At 37.2% G+C, this 5,085-nt stretch overlaps 1 pseudogene; it reads right to left on the bottom strand.

Annotated features, from left to right (window-relative positions):
- Window positions 1-1,684: 1,684 nt before the first annotated feature.
- On the bottom strand, window positions 1,685-2,724 carry LOC141489672 (small ribosomal subunit protein eS4-like; annotated as a pseudogene).
- Window positions 2,725-5,085: the final 2,361 nt, after the last annotated feature.

Below are 5,085 nucleotides of genomic sequence, written 5' to 3'. Positions count from 1 at the left end.
CAAGAAGCGGGTTTTTTGATAAATGCTTATTGATTGATACTATCCAAACCTTTCCAAGTGATTTGTTGTGTCTGACCCTTCATGACCCATTTTGGGATTTTCCCAGCAAAGATACTAGAATGGTTTACCATTTTCTTCTCCAGCTCATCTTACAGATGAGGAAATTGAGGGTTTAGTGACTTGCTCAGGGTCACAGTGAGTACATGTCTGATGCCACATTTGAACTCAAGGTCTCCTGATTCCAAGTCTGGCACTCATTGAGTAAAGATGAATTGAATGAAAATGATACAATGTATCTGTCCAAAAAGGCTCATTCATTTGAATTTCCTTAAAAACTCAGCTCCATTTCATCTTTCTAAATGAGGGAGGACTTTCTTGAGTTTTTGAATGCTAATACTTTCCAATGTATACATATTTTGCCTGTGTGTGTGTGTGCATGTGTATTTTACTTAAATATATGTATGAAGCATTTTCCTCACAGCACTATTGTTATCCCTTTATTAGATCAAATTTAATGCTGGGATAATATGAGACACTGAACAGTTGACCAATGGTTTCTTTTCTCTAAGACTGCAAGAACTCGCAACAAGATTGCAAGAGTACTTAGAATACCTTTTCCCTATATATTACTCTTGTCCCCATATATAAATTTGTCTAGTCATTAGAGCAGGTTATGTATGACAAAGAAGATGATGACTTGAATGGTCTTCAAGTTGGAGGGACCCTGTCTTCATGTGAATGGAAATTTTTATTCCTTTAGATGACCAGTTAGCTCCCCAGGGCAGTTTTGTCTCTTTTTTTAGGGAAAGATAATCCAAGGGACAGTCAGGGCTAGATTTAGAAAGACTCAACTTGCAGTACCAGAAAAACACTGTACACCCTAACAGCAACATGGGGGTGATGATCAACCTTGATGGACTTGCTCATTCCATCAGTGCAACAATCAGGGACAATTTTGGGCTGTCTGAGATGGAGAATGCCATCTGTATCCAGATAAAGAACCGTGGAGTTTGAACAAAGTCCAAGGACGATTTCCTTTAATTTAGAAAAAAAAACCCCGATATCTTATTGTCTAATCTTGTTATCTCTTATACTTTATGTTTCTTCCTTAAGGATATGATTTCTCTCTCATCACACTCAATTTGGATCAATGTAAAGACTGACATATTAATTTTTGTGGAGGGCGGGGGGAGAGAAGTAAGATTAGGGGAAAATTTTTTTAAATAAAATCTTTAATAAAGTTAAAAAAAAATAGAACCTGTCATCTTCCTGAGTTCAAATGCAATCTCAGATCTTTACTGATTGTATATCTCTGGGTAAGCCACTTAACCTTGTTTGCCTAGTTTCTTCATTTGTAAAATAACTGAAGAAGGAAATGGCAAACCATTTCAAATTCTTTACCAAGAAAACCACAAGTAGTATTACAAAGTGGACTCAACTGAAATAATAACTGAACATCAATCTTTTTTTCTTTAAGTTTTATTAATATCTTTTGTTTTAACATCAGCCATTTTGCAATATTCCTCTCCCCATCCTCCAGTCACAGTGAGACTTTTTACATAACAAGTTAAGCAAAACCAATAGAGGTACATCTCCCACGCCATTTTATGCAGCAGTCATACACAAAGTACTCTAATTCAAGGAAAGAAGAGAAAAGCATTATGGTTTGTTGAATATTGCTTTATAAAAATGAGCTGTTTAAGATTCTTATTTTTTTGGTGTAATTTATGTATTTGTAGGATAATCATTTTAAAAACTGAATTTAAAATCTTAATTTGATTGAAAACCTACAAATTCTCTCATGATTTACAATCATTTAGCCACTGCTCTGCTTAGCTGCCAATCTCTTATCTCTCTCCTCAGCAATTGGAAGATGGATACCCTTTCCTCTGGGAAGAGAGATCCAAGACAATAACAAAATGCCAATAACAAAAATGTTTGAAAGCCTAGTGGCAAAACTACTGCCATTGGCATCTTTTACATGAACAACATCAAAAGAGCCAAGATGTTTCTCCCTATTTGTAATCACACCAATTCGACCCAAGTTGGCTCCACCGGTCACCATAATAGGTTTCCAGTATCAAACTTAATGAAATCAGTGATTTTGCCAGCTTCTAAATCAATCTGAACTGTATCATTCACTTTGATGAGGGGAGCTGGATAACAGATAGTACGGGCATCATGGGTCACCAGATGGGGAATGCCCTTTGTACCCACAAAGATTTTTCTCACTTTGCATAATTTATGTTTAGCCTCCTCAGCTGTGGTATGATGAACAGCAAAGCGTCCCTTTGTGTCATATACCAAATGGAAATGTTCCCCTGTCTTCTCAATGCTAATGACATCCATAAAACCAGCAGGATATGTGATATCAGTGTGGACCTTGCCATCAATCTTGATGAATCATTGCATGCAGATTTTCTTTACTTCATCTCCAGTAAGGGCATACTTGAGCCTGTTTCTCAGGAAGATGATGAGGGGGAGACATGCTCTCAACTTGTGGGGACCTGTAGATGGTCTTGGAGAAAATACTCCTGTTAACTTATCCAGCATCCAGTGCTTTGGAGCTGCTACATGTTTCGGGTGTTTCTTGGGACCACGAGCCATGGCCACTTAATTAAATCTGCATACTTGAGTTTACCTGGGATAAAGCAGGATGTTTACTCGACTGCAGGTAGGGTCGGGGACTACTTAATGGCTGTGTTTGGCCACGTCACTTTAACCCTCTGGGCCTAGGCGTCTTTTCCAGAAGCACAACCAGCCTGTCCCAGGGTCGGGCGGCAAGAGGGAACATCAATCTTTATTGAAAATGGTAAGGGGTTGGGGGGTGGCTAGGATAAAGTACCTGCCCTGTACCTGCCCTGGAGTTCCGGAGTACCTGGGTTCAAATCCGGTCTCAGACACTTAATAATTACCTAATTGTGTGGCCTTGGGCAAGCCACTTAACCCCATTTGCCTTGCAAAAAAAAAAAAACCTAAAAAAAAGAAAATGGTAAGGGGTAGGGTGGCTAAGTGGCACAATGGATAGAGCACTGGCCCTGGAGTCAGGAGTACCTGAGTTCAAATCCAATCTCAGACACTTAATAATTACCCAGCTGTGTGGCCTTGGGCAAGCCACTTAACCCCATTCATTGCCTTGCAACAAAAAACCTAAAAAAGAATGGTAAGAGGATACTCTGCTTACCTTTTATTGTGGATGAGGGAAAAGAAAAAGACTGGCAAATATCAATGCTATCATATGATTTCCAAATAGGATAAAAGATCTATTAGAGCAGGGCCTGCATTTTATTTTTATTTTTTATATCTCAAAATATAGAACAATGCTTAGAATGTTGTTTTGAATAGCATGTGTTAAATAAATGTTTGCTGATTAGTTAAATTAATAGCTTTTCTGTAATTTTTAAATAGTTTTCATATGTATTGCATCTGCATTTTAATATAAGTTTTTGTGATCAAGGACTATATCACTTACATTTGTACTATCAGAACCTAATACAGTGCCTAATACATTGAAATAAATTAGTTTTCTAGAACTAGATTTTCTAGAACAGTGTTGCATTCATGAAAAAAATGCAAAGGTGCTAAATTGCTTATGACTTTAATCTACAAAGAAATGATATTCTCCAAGTAATACTATCACTAAGGGTGTGTGCAGAAGAACTTGGAATTCTAACTCTGCAACTCAAATCTATCATAATTCCATATATAAATCTCCTTTTCTTGAAGTATACTCCATATGGAGTTCTCTGAACTCATTGTTAAACCCTACTCAAAACTCACCTCCCCTGTGAAAACTTCATCTACATGTATTTGGAGTCTAAGAAAATATCAAAACTTCAAGAATCATTTATTGAGAGCCTGTAATGGTTGCAGGTAGACAACTAGGTAACCTCAGACACTTACTAACTATGTGACCCTGGATAAATCATTGCCTTAATCCTTGATGCCTATATTTGCCTTAATCCACTCGAAAAAAAAAATTTTGGCAAATCACTCACTCCAGGATCTTTGCCAAGAAAACACCATGGTATTGGTGTGCTATGGTACATGGGGTCATGAAGAGTCAAACACAACTGAAAAAGCTGAACAACCTCAAAAGGGACAATAAAAAAAGGAATTTCAACTAGAGACTAAGGACTTGGATTTGAATCCTGGCTCTGTAATTTAATATCCAGATAAGCTTAGGGTTATTCACTAAATAAATAAATAAACTAAAGTTTTTGGGGCCTCAGAATCTTCATCAATGATATTGAAGGTTTCTATAAGCTCTTTACTGGCTCTAAAATCAATGATGCTATTTTATATGGTGCTGAGAAAGATCACAAATGTAGTTGTCAATGATTAAGCTCCTTTGAGAAACTTTTCTTGAATCCTCTGGTTCATAGACTTCTTTCCTTCTTTATACAAATTATTGCATAGATGCTTATTGGCTCTTTCCATAATGTATTTTCCTTCATTCCCTTTAAGGGTAGAATTTTATTTTTGTCTTTGACACCCTAGTCTTCAATACAGATCCTTGAAGTGTATTGGGCTGAGTCATATTGATAGGATTCCATTGAGTTGGCTGGGATTGAGTTGGATTGGAAAGGGTTGGGTTGAATTGAATTGGGTTATTGATTACCCTAGCAGAATTTTGTAATGATTTGCAAGTCTTGGATTTTCATGTTCTTCTATATGGGGATTATTTATTGCCCCAACTCTCCCATTAGATAGTCTACTTCTCCAAGACAGGGTTCAGTTCCTTTCCCACCACCTCAGTCATTACCTCTGCAAAAATCATTCCACAGGGAAGCTAGGTGATGCAGTAGATAGAGCACCAACCCTGGAGTCAGGAGGACCTGAGTTCAAATCTGATCTCAGACACATAATTATTACCTGTCTGTGTGACGTTAGGCAAGTCACTTAACCCCACTGCCTTGCAAAAGCTAAAAAAAAATCATTCTACAATGCTTGATTCAATTCCTTGGCTAAGTCAATAAAAAACATATTATAAACTAAAGAGATGAGGAGCTAAAAGGAACCTCAAGTTCAACTGATCCAATACCCTAATAAAAATGGATAATTTATTCCAAAAAACATTGTGAT

Source organism: Macrotis lagotis, chromosome 5 (assembly GCF_037893015.1).
Source record: "Macrotis lagotis isolate mMagLag1 chromosome 5, bilby.v1.9.chrom.fasta, whole genome shotgun sequence".
NCBI classification, from domain to species: domain Eukaryota; kingdom Metazoa; phylum Chordata; class Mammalia; order Peramelemorphia; family Peramelidae; genus Macrotis; species Macrotis lagotis.
This window is presented reverse-complemented; position numbering and strand designations above follow the sequence as displayed.